This window comes from Epinephelus moara, chromosome 17 (assembly GCF_006386435.1).
Source record: "Epinephelus moara isolate mb chromosome 17, YSFRI_EMoa_1.0, whole genome shotgun sequence".
NCBI classification, from domain to species: domain Eukaryota; kingdom Metazoa; phylum Chordata; class Actinopteri; order Perciformes; family Serranidae; genus Epinephelus; species Epinephelus moara.
In genome coordinates, this window is record NC_065522.1 from 3,803,544 (window position 1) to 3,824,111 (window position 20,568).

Consider the following 20,568-nt stretch of genomic DNA (forward strand, 5'->3'; position numbering starts at 1 on the left):
TTTAAGGCGCCTCCCACCTGAGGTGCATGAAACGGAGTCCTGCACTGACAGGGACCCTGAGAAAAGCTGTGGAACAGGTAAAAACATGTATGTATATAAATTCATGGGTTGGGGCATGGGGAAAAATGTACTACACGCAGGCGGGCAATGGATGAGACCAAAAATATTATTTATTTTTCAGAATATAACAAATGAAAAAGATGAGCAGTATGTGGATTATATTTTGGCATCTAAATCACTATCATCAAGCCTTTCAATCATTAATTCATCAATTCTTTTTATTTTGAGTCAGTAGCTACGTTTCCATCCAAAAGTGATTTGAATCATTGGGAAATGCGCATCAAAAGAAATACGAATCCTGTGTGTTTCCATTAAATATACGGACTTTGGTGAAAACTACGAACTCGCACGAGTTCTCCCGACCCGGAGTGTGAATATCACCATGGAGAGAGGTGCACTACGTCAGACTTAATTCGAACACAACTGTTTCCATCCCTCGTTTTGCGTATCAACATTTTTTCAAATCAACCAAAACCCGGCTAAAGCGAGCGTATTTTAGTTTGTGCGAATCAGGGGATTTTAATTCGAATTTTGCCGTTTCCATCATAATTTTCCAATGCGATACTTCTAGATGTGCATCTACACAGGCTGATAGAAACATGGCTAGTGACACAAGTCGAACATTTGACCCCCTCGTCACATTTGTCACCAACATGGAGCACTCCAGTAATAGAACTTTGCAGCCCAAGGATGAGGTGGCACCCTACATCGAGTTCAAGACACCCAAGGGGAATTCTTTTGAGGTTTTATGGTTGTGGGAGGAGCATGCTAAAATATTACCTAACCTGGAAGTAATTGTGCAGAATATTTTTGCCATTCAGGCATTGAGCGCAGCCAATGAAAGACTTTACCTCCACTGTATTTGTAATTGAACAACGGAGACCCCTACTTAAGGTGAGTGACTGTAGCCTGTGTGTGTTTAATCACAAGAGCGGTGTAGGCGGGTACAGCTTTAAATCTTATACTGTTGGAAAGCCTGTTCATTTCCCTTTTAAATGGTGCCACATTTGTAAGGAACATGCATTTGTGGGATGAGCAGCAGAGCTGAGTATGTGGGTTGCGCCCAAGAAAGATTTGCCTGATTGGCACCGGCCTCATAGGGCTTCCAGGAGGCCTGCCATGACTGCCCTTCACTGTCAGGCCTGTTTGTGCTGGTGTTGACAACACGTGCACTGGAACCTGAACATGTGGAGGAACATTATGTTCACCGATGAGTCTTTGATTCTGCCTATGGCAATTGGATCATAGGGTCAAAGTATAGAGAAGACACGGAGAACGCTCTGCTGATTGCTGCACTGATAGAGTAACATCTTTTGGTGGAGGCAGTGTGATGGTGTGGGGCTTGTCATCATTGGAGGCAATCTCAATGCAGAGAGATATTGAGATGAAATTCTGCAACCAGTGGCAACCAGTCAATCAGTCAATCAGTCAATCAATCAATCAATCAATCAATCAATCTTATTTATAAAGCCCAATAGCACAAATAACAATTTGTCTCAGAGGGCCAAGGCAGATTTTGGTATCACTTAAAGGGACCAAACAATTTTGGTATTTTTGACTTCCTCTATGTCTCTAGTTTACATTTTGGTATGATAGACCTGCTTATCTAGTAGCTTAATAAAAATTTTTGGATGATCTTTGGGTTCTCCCCAAAATTGAAAATAGTCAAAATTGAGGCTTCTCCAAAAGGGACAGTGTCTGCCTCATCACATGAATCTCGGGAAATAATTATCAGAATGTCACCAAATTTGGACTGAATGTTCACAGACAGTTGCTGCACACAATGCAGCAAAGATTTCATCAGTACCTTGCTCCTTTTAAAAAATGTATACACCTAAACACACGTGAATTATAGGCGGACATGAAATAAGGAATAAAAAATCCAAAAGGCATGTATGTGTTTGCCATTATTAATGTAAATAAGCCAATCACCCCAAAATTGCATTTATATGTACCAAAGAATGATATCATAAAAGTAGGTTATTAGATTATTCACCTCACCATCTGATGTCACCAGCCCCTGACAGGTAACTCGTGCAGCCAGAACTTCAAAAGAGACAAATAGAATAGGGCCCTATTAAGGGCTAAAGGGATAATTTTCACAACTTGGTAGGCCCCTATCACCCACAGGGACCAAACAATTTTGGCATTTTTATCTCTCTACAGGTCTCTAGTTTATATTTTGGTATGATAGCCCTGCCTATCTAGTAGCTTAATTATAGTTATCACTCTGTAAACAAACTTGCATCTGTGTAGGCAAAACACCAGTTGATCACTCATATTAAGACAAATATTTTTTGTATTACAAATTTTCTTAAATATTTTATTTAAATATGCACCAATTTTGTTACTGAAAACAATCACAAGGAGGGGAAATTGATTACTCAGTTACTGTGCTAACACTCAGTGTTACTGTAGGCTACAGTAGGCCTATTAGCACTCAGAGCTGCCCAAATGCTATTTGACGCATAACTAGGAGGCAAAGGGAGTGCTTCTGCTTGCCTAAGGCAGACTCCCAGGTTTGCAGAGGGAAGGAGGCAGGCCTGGAGTGGCTAATCGGGAGGACCGGGACAATTCCTGGTGGGCCGGTCTGACGTTTGGGCTGCGAGGGCCGGTGTTCAGTTTTTTTTTTTTTACTGGGCCGGTGTTCAGTCATGGCACTGGGTATCACGTATGCTGCTACCACTGTCCCTGGGCCGCCTCCACTGGCAGCTTTTTTTTTTTTTTTGCAGACGCACCCTGACGCGTGTGTGCATGGGGGGCGTTCAGATGTAGCGTCTTTTGCGCGCACAAACCCATTCAATGTAGACGCGCGCCAGTACGCGCTCACAACCCAAAGCGACGCCGTCGCAGCGCGCATTCGGTGCAATGCACTTGCTTTTTCGTCTGGCGCACAGCCCCACGGACCTGTGTCTCTCTCCGGTGTTGTGTCAGATCCCGGTTCCCCCTACGGCTGTGTCTCTCCTACTGTTTCCCCACAGAGCTCTGCTCCATTTGAAAGGCGAAGGAAGCCAGTATGTGGAAAGACGTCGCCTCCGAGATGTAGAATATGTATTATAGAAGAGAAACACATATTTCAGGACCACTGACTTGTTTGCTGACCAAATTCTGATAATTATTTCCCAAGATTCATGTGATGAGGCAGACACTGTCCCTTTTGGAGAAGCCTCAATTTGTCCGCCTATAATTCACGTGTGTTTAGGTGTATACATTTTTTAAAAGGAGCAAGGTACTGATGAAATCTTTGCTGCATTGTGTGCAGCAACTGTCTGTGAACATTCAGTCCAAATTTGGTGACATTCTGATAATTATTTCCCGAGATTCATGTGATGAGGCAGACACTGTCCCTTTTGGAGAAGCCTCAATTTTGACTATTTTCAATTTTGGGGAGGACCCAAAGATCATCCAAAAAAATCTATTAAGCTACTAGATAAGCAGGTCTATCATACCAAAATGTAAACTAGAGACATAGAGGAAGTCAAAAATACCAAAATTGTTTGGTTCCTTTAAAGTGATACCAATTTGTGAAAATTAGCCCCTTGGCCCCTGGACTATATAGTGTACAACATCCCTCTGTCCTTTGGACCCTCACAGCGTATATGGAAAATTCCCCAAATCTCCAAAGTCTGGGACCAAACTCTATCCTCCAAGATGACAATGCTCGCCCCCACGGAGCAAGGTTTATTAGAGACTACCTCCAGAATCTGGGAGCGGAGAGGATGGAATGGCCTGCCAGCAGTCCTGACCTCAACCCCATTTAACACTTGTGGGATCAGCTTGGGCGTGCTGTTCGTGCCAGAGTGACCAGCACAACCACATTGGCTGACTTGCGACAAATGCTGGCTGAAGAATGGGACGCCAGGAGATGCCAGGCTGTTGTGGCTGTGTATGGTTCTTCTACAAGTTACTGAGGCTCCTGTTTGTTAAATGAATAAATTGTTAAATTGCCAATGTCTTGTTTCTTCAGACTTCCAACATCCAATCCACCAAACAACACCAAACAAGAGTTAACAGCATAACAAAACAAAAAAAAAGCTGTTTGGCATTGGCAGAGAAGTTTTGGTAAATCTTTCATGGGTGCAACCTACATGCTCAGGTCTGCTGCTCATCCCACAAATGCACTTTCCTTACAAATGTGGCACCATTTAAAAGGGAAATAAACAGGCTTTCCAACAGTATAAGATCTATTGCCAAGAAGCATTGTTACAACAAAGAAATACCTAGCAAACAAACACATCTACCAAACAAAAATGTCCTTACTTTTTGTGCTTAGTGTAAAAACTGGTGAACCAGGAGAGAATGGACTCAAACGCACAACTCAGGAGGCAGTTCAGGTGAGTAAATGACTCTTTACTGGTCAAAAGAGTACACACAGTACACACAGGACGATTAATAGAGGCAAACAAATCCAAAAGGACAAGGCAGAGGCAGAGTCCAAAAACAGGCGAAGTCCAAAAAAACAAGAAACAGGCACAGAGAAACAAAAAGCTGGAACATTTAACACACAAGGAGTGACGACGAATTGGCACAGAGAAATAACAAGACACACACTAAATACTGGTGAGGGAATGGATAACAAGGCACAGGTGAGGCTAATCAGGGTGGGGCAGACAATCAGACATAGGTGAAGCCATCAAAAGGGAGGGAAAACACACAGGGGGAGGAAGTGAGTCGCTTGGCAGTCCTGATGTACTCCAAGTTCTTATGATCACTCCACACCAGTAACGGGAGCTCCGCCCCCTCTAACCAGTGACGCCACTCCTCCAATGCCACTTTGACAGCCAGTAGTTCTCTGTCCCCCACTTCATAGTTCCTATCTGCCGGAGAAAGTTTCCTCAACAGGAAAGGACAGGGATGGAGTTTGTTATCCTTTGGCGAGCACTGAGAGAGGACCGCCCCGATGCCCACATCAGAGGCATCCACTTCCACTACAAACTGCAGATGTGGGTCAGGTAGAGTGAGGACTGGTGCAGAGGTGAAGCTCTCCTTTAGCTTTCGGAAGGCCAGATCTGCCTGGGGAGACCACTGAAACTTGACATGAGGGGAGGTTAAAGCATGCAGAGGAGCAGCCACAGTGCCAAAGTTCCTGCTTAAATGTCTGTAAAAGTTAGCAAACCCCAGAAAATGTTGCACTAGCTTACGGCTAATTGGTGTGGGCCACTCAGCCACAGCACTGACATTAATGGGGTCCATCTGAATGTTGTTAGCAAAGACAACAAAACCAAGGAAGGAGATTGTGGAAACATGAAACTCACATATCTCTGCTTTGACGAAGAGTTGGTGATTGAGGAGACGCTGCAGGACCTGGCGAACATGCTGGATGTGGGTCCGTTCATCCGGGGAGACAATGAGAATGTCATCCAAGTAGACAAAAACAAACTGGTTGAGCGTGTCCCGAAGGACATCATTCACTAGGGCTTGAAAGACAGCTGGAGCATTTGTGAGATCAAAGGGCTGGGAGTGTTGAATGCTGTTTTCCACTCGTCCCCCTCCCTTATCCTCACAAGGAGATAAGCATTTCTAAGATCCAATTTGGTGAAGATCTTAGCATCTTACAACAGTTCAAAAGCAGAGGAAATAAGAGGGAGAGGGTACCTGTTCTTAATGGTGATGTTATTCAAACTTCTGTAGTCAATACAGGGATGAAGAGTCTTGTCTTTCTTCTCCACGAAGAAAAAGCCTGCCCCCGCTGGAGAGGAAGATGGTCTGATGATCCCAGCAGCAAGGGAAGAGTCTATGTACTTTTGCATGGCATCCCTCTCAGGGGCAGAGAACGAGTACAACCGACCTTTTGGAGGTGATGTACCAGGGAGAAGGTCTATGCAGCAGTCATAAGGCTGGTGTGGAGGCAGGGAGGTGGTGCGAGCCTTGTTGAAAACTTCCTTGAGCTCGAGGTAACAGGAGGGAACGCAGGACAGGTCCAAAAACTCAGAGTCTAGAAGAATCTAGAAACAGATGTAGAAGTAGGAGAAGGCTCAGGAACCTCTGCTGACCCAGAACCCTCAGGGGGTGGTGGAACTGGAGCATCCAAAATCTCAGGAGGAGAAACAGACGAGCAGCAGGTTAGTAAACATCCTTTACCCCAGCCCAACACCTCACCAGTGGACCAGTTCATATGTGGATTATGTTCAATAAACCAGGGCAGACCCAGGATGAGAGGATGTAGAGGAGAGGCAAAAATGTGGAAACAAAAAAACTCAGAATGATTACCAGCAACGATGAGCCTCACTGGTTGCTTGCGATGAGTGACTGCACAACAGGTGACCATCCAGAGCACTGGCTTCCAAAGGCTTGGGGAGGGGAACTTTCTTGAGCCCGAGAGTCTTGCCTAATCTCCAGTCCATAAAATTCTCATCCGCCCCAGAATCCACCAGCACAGGATGCGGGAGAGACAGAGAAGGGGTGATGAGCTGGGTCTGAGCGAGAGGTCGGGAGGAATATTTAGAGAAAGTTGTTCGGCTAATCAACGCCCTCTTCTTCACTGGCGAGCCTTGTCTTTTAATAGACATGAAGACAGGAAATGACCCAGCTGAGGACAGTAGATGCACCGACGCTCGGAGATCGCCAGGAAGAGTGGTTGCGAGACTGCTGCCCCATCTGGAAAGGAAGAGAAATTGCTTCTGGACCTCTCCTTTTCTCATCTATTAGGCGAGTGTCAATACGGATAGCAAGTGCTATTACAGACTCCAAATCACCTGGTAACTCAAGGGGGGCCGACTGGTCCTTTATCAGGTCAGCCAACCCATGGAGGGAGCAGCATTCCAGCCGTCAGGATACTCAATGGCGTAATCCACGACTCGTCGTTTCCCTTGGTGAAGACCCTCCGGTGCTCGTGCAGCCTCTCGACCAGGCGTGGTGTGGTCAAAAATCTTGCTCAGCATTTCCGTGAACAGGCTCAGGGAGTTGCAAACAGGGGAATCTCTAGCCCACTCTGCTCTGACACGGGCTTTAGCTCTGCTAGAAAGGTGAGTGAATAAAAATGCCACCTTGGAGCGCTCAGAGGGAAATGAGGACGCCTGCAGCTCAAAATGAAGCCCTCACTGGACCAGGAAGGACCGGCAGTTACAAGAGTCTCTGGAGAAATGCTCAGGCTTGGCTAGGTGAGGGGAAAAAGCAGGTGAGGGAGCCAAAGCCAGTGGAGGAGGCAGTTGTGGTGCAGATACAGGAGCTGAGGCAGTGGCAGGCGTAGGAACAGCAGAAGCAGGGATTAGAGACTCAATGCAGCTCACCAGGTGTTGAAGCTGGTTGCTCAGGTGGCTCACTTGACTGCTAATGGAGGCCTGGAAGTTCTCTTACACCTACAATCACTGCTGTGAGCTGCTCCTCATTAGAGCTTAGATCGTGCCCAAAAAATTCAGCCCGACCCGGACCGAGCCTGTGCACGTTATGTCCGGGACCGGATCGCCCCGGCCCGTCCAATTAACTGTAATTAACTGCCCGAGCCCGATTTAAACCCGATATTTTTCAATAATTTGGCTGTTATAATTAATGCTAAGGACACACCGAGCGCGTTAGTGCCGCGGAAGTCCTACGAGTGTACTTGCAGGCGCTTGACTGTCCACACAGGCAGCGCATTTCTCCTGCGCTCTCTGCGCCGGTTAAACATCGACTCCACTCGTCTGTTCCCGTTAGTACTCATTTTTTCACTTCAACAGGTCATTTTAAACATGGGTAAGTCCATATTTTCATCGTGTTTTATAACGTAATAAGTTAATGACAATTTGTCATTGCATGTCCATGTATTGAGCGTGTTGGGTAAACACTGAATGAATAGGGCATATTTTTTGGAGGCACGGAAAGCCGCTGTCCCTCCCACTTATCTCTACCACCCCCCCCCCTCTCTCTCTTTCTGTATGTGTGAATTGCAACCCCCAACCTGTAGCCATTTCTCTCTCTCTCATATCTGACTCTCTCTCTCTCTCTCTCTCTCTGTCATATCTGACCGGGCCCAGCCTGGGCCCATCAGAGGGGTGGGGGGTCCCGGCCCGACCCGGCTTGGGCCCGCGGGCCGGGTCGGGCCGGGCTCGGGCTCAGGCTCGGGCAGAGAATCTAAGCTCTACTCCTCGTGATGGTGGATCTGTTCTCCTTGAGCACGAATGGCAGCATGCACAGGATTAGAGTCGGCTGAGTCCATGGTTTGGCCAGTTTGTGCTTAGTGTAAAAACTGGTGAACCAGGAGAGAATGGACTCAAACGCACAACTCAGGAGGCAGTTCAGGTGAGTAAATGAGTCTTTACTGGTCAAGAGATAGGTTCGGTACACACAGGACGATCAGTAGAGGCAAACAAATCCAAAGGGACAAGGCAGAGGCAGAGTCAAAAAACAGGCGAAGTTAAAAAAAAACAAGAAACAGGCACAGGAACGTTAAACACACAAGGAGCCACACCGGGCATCACGAGGGGGCATTTGGGGGGCATCGCCCCCTCAGATCAACAGTCTCGCCCCCTCAGTTGGCATGATGTTTACGGGCAGTCATTGGAGAGAATTGTTGTTAAGCTAACTAAGTGGCTATCTGAATGATTTTGAAATGGATATCCGAAAGTGGATGAAGACTAGCAGGCCGCCTACTTCAGCCTCTGAAGACCCAAGATCTAGCACATCAGCACCACCACCACCAGACACAGGCTTGTGAACAAATTCAGCGGAGCCGACTAAGCCGTCACTTCAGTCTGCATGTAGCGGTAAGCAACATGCTAGTGGGTTGCATCAGCCAGGGGACCTTGGCCACGAATAAAGCTCCTATCAGGGCTATAATGCCGCTGTCTTGGTCGTGCCTCTTGAGGTTTTGTTAATCTGGTTGTGTGGCATAATGCATGAGATCACTTATGGTTGGGTGTATGCTTTGAGCAGTGGTGGAATGTATAGAAAATACTCGAGTGCTCTAGGTGCTCCCCGGCGATACTTCTACTTTTATGCGTGGTCTCTTATTGTGGCAGGCTTGCAAGAGCTAAGACAAACTGGCACAGAGAGAAAACACGACACACACTAAGGCCTAGTCCACACCGACCGGTGTACTTTCGAAACCGAAGTTTTTCGGGCTCCAGTTTCCAAAACAAATCTAGCTAGCAACAGGAGCAGCCTCCTTCGTTGGTCCTTAGGTCAAGCAGCTGGATATGCCATCCAAAGAGTAGGTAGCACGCTCACAAATAAAGTTAGTGTGACATATAGGATATTTATGTGTATCTGCCCACTCAATTGTGACATTATTGTATCCCAGATAGCACACATACATCTGGCCGACGTCAGCCTGAGGACAACACATCGGCCTTGAATTTATAACGTCTGACAAGCGTCGGCCGCATTGGCGGATATCTTTAAATTTAATACTCTTTTGTCCCAGCTCATCAAACGTCTCTGTTACGTCAGCTTTGGGTCGGCCCAGTGCCGTAGAATATACCTGCCCACATACGGAAGTCGCCACAGAAGGTGGAATTTCATCTCTGCTGTCTTTGTTTGGAACTGAGCTCGCAGGACACAGCATCTCATCAGTTGGTTTCAGGTAAGCTAATTGGAATAAATTGGCAGAAAATAGCTATGTTGTTTATTATGTGACCGTTAAAAGAGGTTCCTGGTGAGTGGCAAGGCACGACTGGGTGTATAGTACATGTCCCCACCAGCTAACGTTATCTTTTGTTCGCTGTTAGCTAGTGTTTTCATTTTATTTTCCCTAGCTGACGTTATCTGCTCATCTGGTTATCGTGAGCACTCGTTTTGGGTTAAAGTGGAAGTGCCCAGAGCTGCCACCTGTGGTCCCGGGCAGGGCTCGAGACTCACCTATGATCCCGCCCGGCCTGATCTCCGCGGTCCCCCGGCCTGACGTCCACGGCCTGGACGGATGCTCAAGTGTGGGTGAGAGGAGCGGAGTGCAGCGCGGAGGTCAGGCCGGGCGGGCCGACACTGTGTATCCCAGAACGGGTGCTCAACTGTAGGTGAGAGGAGCGGAGAGGAGCGCGGAGGTCAAGCCGGACGGGCCGACAGTGTGTATCCCAGAACGGGTAATAGTGCAGCTTTGAAACCACTGTTTTTCTGACATTAAGGACTGATTGTTGAGCTGCTGTTAACAGTTAACGGAGTTAACGCCAGATCCCGTTATTTAACCGTTTCAACACTAAATTAAGCAGAGTGACGGACCCAAAGCCTTCAATCTGGCTAAAAGACAGCTGAAATGCTAAAAAAATATACAGCGGTGAAGTTGGGATTTGTTTCTTGAAGTTATGTGCTCATTGTCTTTTCTGTCTCTTGCAGGCTGCCAGGAGAAGCGGACTGGCCATCAGATATTGTTTGTCTTTTGTCTCTTCATTGTGCACACTTACACACAAAATAGGGTAAGAGTTAGCTATTTTTGAATGTTAGCATTGATTTCTAACAGTGAATGGTGAAATATTTGTAGTTTGTAAGGTCCGACCTAAATGAATAAAGGTCGTAGTTAACGAAGCATATGAATATTAATGAAGGAGTGCCCACTGAGCGCAGCTTCTTTTATTGATTGTTTGAACGTCGCATGGTGGTCATTTTCGATTAAAGGCCGACGTCTCAGCGACGTATTGGCAATGAGCAAACGCTCTCCCTGCTACGTCTTAACGATCTAAACTTGATACATCGGGCTGACGTCGGCCAGATGTATGTGTGCTATCTGGGATGCATACGATATCGATTTTGTATGTTTACAGATACCATACAGATACCCCCCATTCAATTTAATGCATAACTGATTTGAGTAAAGGCATGAGAGCAAATCTGGGTTGCGCTGTGTTCTTCAGTTGGCAGTTACACCTAGAGTAAAGCTACTGAAGACCAGCAAAATCACCGTTTGTTTTCATTTATTCTTTCAGGTGGGTAAAGGTCACCTAAGCACCTTCAGATTTTAGTAGTGTACCCTTAATAGATAACTTGTTCACGTAGTTTGTATTGTGCTTCGTGATATTGTTTGAAGGAACTGTAACATAAGGTAACTACATACAAGTGGATGCAACTGTCACTAATGCTAGCGTAGTTCCTCAGGGATTTAAGCTGTTAATACTTTAATTTTGACAATCTAACCTACAACACATTAGCTAGGGTTTTAAGGACTGTAACTGTTGGTAGCTGTTGTTGATTTTGTTTAAATATGTTGAATTATAATTTTATGGGTTATTGTTTGTTGGACAATTGAGCTAAGCTAACTAACGCTAACGTCAGCTGTCACTTGTTGCCATAGCAACTGTAAACATTCACATACAGGCTAAGTGCAGAGTGCAGAATCAAATTTCACTGTAAATATAGTTAAGATACATTGTATTTAACACAGCATGTGGGATTTTAGTAGTTAGTAAACTTTTTAGAGAAGAGCTATTTACCGTCGCTCTGGCGTCAAACAATGGAGACAGGTAATAAAATACTGCGGTTATCCTATCTACAGACAACCGCTGGCACTGGAGTCTTCCAAAAACTTCACCCTTGACTCCTGTTTTAAAGAAACGTGGTTTCAGGGGCCCAAAAGTGCGGTTGCGTGTGGCCAAACAGCCAAATCGCATAGAATAATACACAGTTTCAGAAGTACACGGGTCCATGTGGACTAGCCCTAAATACTTTGGTAAGGGGAAAGATAACAAGGCACAGGTGAGGCTAATCAGGGTGGGGCAGACAATCAGACACAGGTGAAGCCATCAAAAGGGAGGGAAAACATACAGGGGCAGGAAGTGAAGTGATCTGAAATGAGAGGAGAGTAAAATAGGAAACAACATGAATGAAACATGAACAACAAACAGGGTAAGAAAAAAATCAAAATGTTTATCTTTTGCTATTTTTTACTAATACTATTAGTACTATTATTTTTGAAATATTACATAAGGCCACAACAACATAACTACAAAGCAAAGCCCACTAAATAATACAGAGGTCATTTTCTGCTGCCTTTTTAAGGATGTTTTTCATGTGAAAGAAGGTTCTGTTAAAGGTTGCTTCAGAAATATGCGTAACCCACATAAAAGTATATGGGCACTAAAGGGTTAACTCTTCAAGAGTCAGGCTGTTTTGACCCTCGGTGCATCCCTTCAGCTGTCCCAGTGAGAGAGTGCATCCCCTGTTAGCGTCAGATTCCACCGATTGGGAGTGCCCTTTGGGCTTCTGGGAGTTCAATCGAATGCCCCAGGGGATAACCAACGCACCCAGCACTTTTCAGCGGTTCATGGAGCGGTGTATGGGGGACATTAACCTGAAAGAAGTGCTGGTATTCCTGGATGATTTAATTGTATTCTCTGATTCACTCGAGGAACATGAAAAACAACTGCAACATGTCCTCCAACGCCTAAGAGACAATGGCTTGAAACTGTCTCCCAAAAAGTGCAAATTCTTCCAGACATCTGCACGCTACTTGGGTCATATTGTCTCGAGAGATGGAGTAGAGACAGATCTGGAGAAAATTGCTGCCATCAAAACATGGCCTGTGCCCTAAACTCTCAAACAGCTCAAGTCATTTTTAGGGTTTGCTGACTATTACCGCCGTTTTGTGAAAGACTATTCTAAGATAGTAAAGCCTTTAAATGATCTCACATCAGGCTACCCACCTCTCAGGAAGGGGCAGAAGAGAGCAGGTGAGGCAAGATATCCAGCTCACAAGCTGGAATTTCTGGCCCTGAAATGGTCAATTGTGGAGAAGTTCCATGATTACCTCTATGGCAATACATTCACAGTGGTAACCGATAATAATCCTTTAACGTATGTACTTACGTCGGCCAAACTAGATGCAGCCAGTTACCGCTGGTTAGCAGCTTTTTGTGATTTTGGGCTATAATAAATTTGACTTGACTTGACTTGACTTTCCACCTTTGACTTCCATATCGAAAAACAACCAGAATGTCGATGGGCTATCTTGACAGCCTAATTACAAGCTGCCTGATGACAGTGTTTCAGTAAGAGAAGAAGAGCGCATCAAAAAGTTCACCTCACATCATCTGGCGTCATCACCAGATCACCATGACCTGAGTTCAGATTCAGTTGCAGCTGTGTGCCACAGACATCTTTTTGATGAGACAGATGCCCACTTACCTTCCATTACACTGGTTGAGTCTCTTGCTGTACATGTTGATGCTGTACCAGATGTCTATGGTGAAGAGGAGTTGTCAGGTCAAGTGACAGTGCCGGCCTTTTCTGAGGGTGATCTCAGAGAACAGCAAGAAGCTGAACCAGATATAAGCCAAGTGCTTCAGTTGTTAAAAACTGGTTGTGATGTGCCTCGCAGCATCAAACCTGACTCTTCTGATCTGAAACTGATGTTGAAGGAGTGGAAGTGGCTCAAAGTGAAAAATGGTCTCCTGTACAGGAGACGGCAATGTGAGAAGCTGACAACGTATCAGCTTGTGCTCCCAGCATCTTTACGGTCAGTAGTCTTCAAGTGCCTCCATGATGATATGAGGCATATGGGATGGGATCGGACCTATGATTTATTAAGATCACCATTCTATTGGCCAAAAATGGAAGCAGATGTTGAAAACAGGATAAAGAACTGTGGACAGTGTATCAGAAGGAAGTCCCAGCCTGAAAAGGCTGCGCCCCTGCTGAACATCAGGACATCACGACCAATGGAATTGGTCTGTATGGATTTCTTGTCATTGGAGCCTGATAGCAAAAATACCATAGGCATTTTAGTAATTAGAGACCATTTCACAAAATACGCTGTGGCCTTACCAACTAGAGACCAGAAGGCCACCACTGTTGCTAAGTGATTTTGGGAACAGTATCTGGTACACTATGGGTTCCCGGAGCGCCTCCATAGTGACCAAGGCAGAGATTTTGAATCTCGTGTTATCAAGGTACTCTGTGCTATGACAGGTATCAAGAAGGCGAGAACAAGTCCTTATCATCCGAGGGGCAACCCAGTCGAGCGCTTCAATCGTACTCTTCTCAGCATACTGGGTACGTTGAGGGACGAGCAAAAGACTCACTGGCGTGACTTTGTCAAAACACTTGCTCACGCTTACAACTGCACAAAAAATGACATCACTGGATTCAGCCTCTATGAGTTGATGTTTGGCTGGCAACCTAGGCTACCAGTGGATCTTGCCTTTGGGTTGCCAATCAGGGAAGTACAACCACGATCTCACACTCATTATGTCCACAACTTGAAAGCTTGTCTGTGGGAGAGCTACCGAATTGCCCAAGATAATTCACAGAAGCTTGCAAAGAGAAACAAAGATCGGTTTGATAAGTGTGTTCGAGACTCTACCCTCGAAGTTGGCGATAGAGTTTTGGTCAGAAATGTTCACCTGCGGAACAAACACAAACTGGCTAACAAATGGGAGTCTGCCATATATCAGGTTCTGAAACAAATGGGAGACCTACCTGTCTACATGGTACAGCCAGTGAATGAGAACGGCCCTATCAGAACCCTTCATAGGGATCTTCTGCTCCCTTGTGGGAACTTGTCTGAAGCTGAAGAGGATGAGATAGAGAGGCCAAACCCTCCCCGTCGACCCAGAACCAGACTTAAGCCCTATTCGGACGGGATTAGTTTTACATAGGTACGTGGGGTAAAGTAATAATTACCATAGATTTTAGTCCCGTCCGAATGTGCCATGTCAATAATCATTACCGCACGATGTCAGTAAAGATTACCGCGACTTTTACCTTCTGTAAAAGGGTCCCGGACAATTACCTCAGGTAATACTAATCCCGTGCGAATAGACCAGCAGTAAATATGTGTGTTAGGGCTGTCAAAAAAAATTCGAAGTTCTAAATATATTCGAATATAGCCTATATATTTTTTATAAGTTCAAACCTAAATTTGATAATTCGAATATCATTAATAATTAACTAATACTATTAATAATGTTGTATATCACGGCGAATCCCGTTCGGGCGGAGATGGCTTGTGCACAAGCCGGGCCAGAGAGGGACGCAGCGTCGGAGGGAGAGGCACCGACGGAGGAGCCCGCTGCGCCAACACCACCCACTGTGCTGTCCGCGATGTGTGACCTGTTTGGGGAGACATACAGGGAGAGTGTTGCACCTGCTGCCTCCCTGCCTCCCCTTTTTGAAGAAGAGATGAAAGGTTACCAGAATGAGACACCACTACGAGCCAACCAGGATCCACTCTTGTTGTGGAAAACTATGCACTGAAGTATCCAAACATTGCTCAGATAGCGAGGCAAAAGCTGGTCATAAAACTACCGTTTTGACCTCACACCTAGTGAGGTCAAAACGGGTGTTTTCATCTGAGTATCACGTTCATATTGCATCAGCAATAAGCATCTTATTTTTTGTGTTTTTTTGTAAAAAAAAAATAAAAAATTGAATATTATTCGAACTATACTAAGTTAATTCAAAAATATTAGAACTCAATTTCATGGTGCTTTTGACAGCCCTAATACATACATGACGACAGGAGGGGATGGCGGTGCGTGAATGGATTTACCCCTCCCACTTGTGGTAGTTCTACTGATATTTCTTATCCCGTGCGAATTGGCCATTAATATTACCGACGTCCTGTGGTAAAGTGACATTACCCCACGTGCCCATGTAAAACTAATCCCGTCCGAATAGTGCTAAAGCTGTCCTCCACAACAGGAGCAGGAAAGTTCTGATTCTGATGATGAGCGCACAAACTTGCGTGGTGAAGCAACAGTCCACACAGAGACATTCACCAAAATTTGTGACATTATAAGGGATCTGAAAACTCCCACTGCCTCTGACCACCCAGCTCAACCTGAACCATCTCAACCCCCACGGCTACCCTTGGTAGATGATTCTCAGCTGTTACCAGATAATGCAGCTGAACTGCCAGATGGGGAAGTCACGTGCCCAGAGTCAGATGGTGCAGCTGATGCTAATGCAGATGTGGCACAGTGTTGCGCTGATAGGGTTGGGAAGTTCAGATAATGGACATAGGCTAGACCAAGCACCAGCTAATGTACATTCAAATGGAGAATCACATGACAAACAAACCGATGAAGAGAGAGAAACAGACAGGGTAAATGGTGAAGATACAGTGATAAGGAAATCAGACAGGTTGAGGCGAGCACCAGGCTGTTTTCACTATCCACAGTTATGGAGACCTCTGATTTCCTTTGCTCAGAGTTAGTTGGAAAGTTTTAATCAAGTACTTGATTCTGTCAGTGATCATCAAGTCTATGAGATATGAGTCTAAGGATTTAGGCACATGATGGGACTCATGCTAATTAACGGGGTGGGGATGGGCACTAAAGGTTTAACTCTTTTAGGCAGTGGGCCGAAGGTCACTATCTGCTTTTGTTTTTGAAATGATCGATCCTCAGCGATAGAGTAGCTGCTTTTTTAACATTAACTTAATATATTTTTTCTGAACACGTTTCCGTTTGTTGGCAGTCTCAATTCGATCATATTTTTATGAAAACTAAACTTATGTTTGATAAACTAATCAGGCACACGCTATGGCGTACTATAACCAATCAACAACAAGTTCCAGCGTCACCTGACTTGAAGTGTGCCAATGATATTCGCCCAAATAGGAAGTAAACACGGCTCAGAGGAGTTGACCGGAATTGACCGGAGTTAACCGTAAAAAGTATGTAGTCTGTGTCTTTATGCTATCTAACCGACAGTATTCACCTGGACATTTTCTGCATAAGCTGAAGACGTTTCTAACGTTAACTTAGTTGAAGTGTTTTGAACAGTTATTCACGTTGTGTATTAGCTCATTAGCCACCGATGTGTTGTTAGCATTCATCACTAGCAAAGTGAACGGACTTTTAGCCGCAGTACAGCCTCTATGAGTACAGCTAACTCAGCTTACTAATGAGGCTGCAGTTCATAGTTTCCGATGAGGAGAACCTGAGGAATAAACGGACTGTGCTGTGAGTAACCCAGCTAACGCTCAGAGTATCCTGACTGCACTGCTCGGGCCCCGCTGTCATGGACGACATCGACGGGCCGTCTACATCTTCGCCACTGACTGAATGAATGACTGAAAGGCTGTTACACATCGTCTGGACACATGTGTGACATCTTGATCCTCGCCTGCTGGTTCGAGAGACCATGGAGTTGACAGGAAATCAGACGCAAACTATCTAACTATCAAACTATGTGATGACTATGGTATTAGTACTTTTACTGAACAAAAGGATCTGAATACTTCACCACTGTATGGTATATGAATAACAAAAGGATCTGAATACTTCACCACTGTATGATATATGAATATTTATGATATGAAAATTGAAATTGAATGTACTGTCCAAAGTCAAAACCACAATGTTGTACAAACCAATCTGCTGTATTGCCCTCTCTTCACTCTTGCGAGCTCTCTCAATGTTTCTTCTGTTGGCATATTGCATATAACATTCTCGGTGGTAGCCAACATTAGCTGGCACACAAAGACATTTTCCTTTAACTCATATTTTTCTACAGCTATTGCTGCAACTTGGCTTTCTTTAGTATCAAAACTGACCCACTCCAGAGAACTTCTTACAAATGCTGCCCAACTTTCGGCTGAAAACTGTATGATATTAGGAGTTGTGCTGCCTGCTACGTGCATACAGCACTCCATATTTTCCAGGATGCATCCTTAGCTGCAGATGTGCTAGCTAAGGTAAACATGTGTTTGGGTTGATGCAAATGAGATGACATTTAAAAAAAAAAATCAAATCAAGTGGAGAAAACGACTCAGACTCATCACTTGTTGTATATTGTAGTTTATTAGGTCATTCATTAGACTCTAGAAGCTTATAAACTAGTCAGTTTAGGGTCTATTATTAAGAAATATATACATATATATTAAAATTACTCTTTTGTATAGTATTAGAACAATATGAGAAGCAGATGTAACATATGCCTCTTGCATGTTACATTAAATACATCAGTTGAGCTTTAAATGGTCACTATGTCTAATAGCAAAATCTTGTAATATAGAATATAATTTTGCCAGTAATTTTACCTTTATTTAATAGTTGTAAGGTGTACATATTTGTGTTATTTTCATATTTTTATGCTGTTATCTTATATTTCAAATTTAATACTTGGCTACACAGTATCCAAGGTAACGATGCAGCTATAAAGCCCATCACCGGGGGAACAAGTCAGACCGGGCTTGTATCCCCCACGTGAGTGTGTGACTGTTAAATGGAAACCTGTAAATATTAATGTATAGCTGATCTGAGAGAGACTTTATTACTAATTATAACTATATTGACATTCAGAGTGATTATCAATGTGTACTGGTTCATCTGTATCAATAGTGTCTTTTATGTAATTTGTAATATAGTAAGTCTTTGACATAGCTGTCAAGTCTCCCGTTTTGGCCAGGAAACTACCGTATTTTACCCCTCTTTCCCGCCGTCCTCCCGTATTAGTATTTTCCCGTAAATCTCCCGTATTATAATAACATAATAACCCTGTATTATAACGTAGGAATGTTCACAGCATTTCAGTGTCAACAAAGGTAGGCCTATCAGATTCTGATCACCTACTTGTAGTTAGTAGGCCTAAGTGGTTGACAAGTGGTTATTTTAGATTTCCTGTACACCTGTCTTAAAATGTAAGGGATACTGGAGCTTGGTTGGGGTGGTGGGACGGCTCGCGGCAGGCGGCGGAAAATTTCCCTTATTTTCAGATCCAAAACTTGACAGGTATGGTCTTTGATCTTGGTCAAGGTTAGACCGTTGACCATGTAATTTGTTATTTAACGGTTATTAAGCTTTGTCACGTTGACATCATTTATTAGTATTGTAAGTTTCCTTTGATTATGATTTTATTTATATTAAATAGTTGTACTGAGACCGGGCTTGTATCCCCCAGACCCCGAAGTGCTTGTAAGCAATAAGCAGTCATCATTGAATCGACATCGGAGCAGCTGTGTGTCTTTGTTGGAGTCAACTGACGTTACTAACTGTTAGCCGTTAGTCCACCATCATTATCACAACACAACGCAGAGACTGTAGGCTGTCGCTATTATCAGCAATATAAAAGAAACTTAACGGGGGCATACATAGAAAAATAAATCACAACACTGGCCATTTTTATCACCTGCAAAGGGATTTGTGTAGACCCTAAGATTATACAATCATGTTACATACATATATTAATGATGATGGTGATTATATGCCGTATATTTACATTAAATTGTTCATTTTGACACAATAATAAGTCAAAAAAAGACGGAGCTGTCAGTTTTCCCTGTTTACATTTTCGGGTCCTAAGGCCGTCTGCCATTGGTTGATATTCTCTAAACTACAATCTGATTGGTTCATCAGCTAGAGTTATCCCGCAAGTTGCCTGAGCAGAGTGACAATTAAAATACAAGTTTGTGAAAATATATGATCAAACCAGAGCTGCCAACAAATTTTCCCGGACTCTATAGAATTGTTTAATATCACACACAAAAAACTGTGTACTCTATCGATGGAGATCGATCAACAACACGTAAAACGCGTTCGGCCCACCGTCTATTTAGCCTGAGTGTTAAACTGAAGCTCCCAGAACCTTCAGTCTGACATCGCCTCCATTGAAGGCGATTTACAAGGGGGAGGGAATTTGATTTTTCCCTAACCAATCAGTAGAGATCAACGACTCACCCAGAATCTGACGTCATTAGTATCCATGCATCGGGGGTGCCGAAAACAAGCGAGCATTGCCCGTTTAAAATGTCTCCGTTGTCGTGCACGCCCAGCTGCATCACCGTTAAAGCCAGTTTAGCAGCTTCCTTAATTTGATCCTCCATTAACGCGAGTAGTGGCGAAATACCTCGATAGCATCGTTAATGTGGTCTGTAGGATCTGTAGCGGTCGCCATTGTTGCTATCCTCACCAGTTACCCACCAGCGGACAGCTTGACATCAGCGTGGCGCTGATTGGCTAATCGCTAGACCCGCCCCCACCCCCGGCGTTCATTGGTCCTTCCATCTTTTGGACGAGATAAATCACAAGTTCATTGCAGTATGCCAGACCAGAGATGCAAGCCTACTCAGTTGAGTGGGCGGGGTCTATGGTCTGGAACCAGGCTATTAACTCTTCACAAGTCAGGCTGTTTTGACCCTTGGTGCATCCTGTCAGCTCTCCCAGTGAGAGAGTGCACCCCCTGTTAGCGTCAGATTCCACCAATCGGGAGGACAGAGTGTGAAACTGCTGAGCTAAAACGCGTTGATAAAGAGGAAAGCACAAGTGCGGGAACAAGTTATAAAGCTTAACAAGATTGTCAGTCTTGTTTCTTGAAGGAGTAATTGTCACGTACGCCAAGGGAGTTGGATTGTGTTTTTCTCTTACTCTGGAAACTCTAGTGAGTTGAATTAGCTCGTACATTAGCATAGCTAATAGCATAGCATCTTGCTAGCTTGAGAGAATATGAGCATTTCAGTTCATTTGTGTGAGATTAAGCTAAAACCAGTGGGAGTATTTTGAACAGTGTTTTGAACTGTTTTTTGAACAGTATTTTGAACAGTGTTTTATATGGTGTTACTACACAGAGTAGCCTACTGAGTGGTTTGGATGTATACAGTATGCCCAAGTGTATCTTTATTTGTTGAATTTATGATCAATCAATCAATCAATCAATCAATTTTAT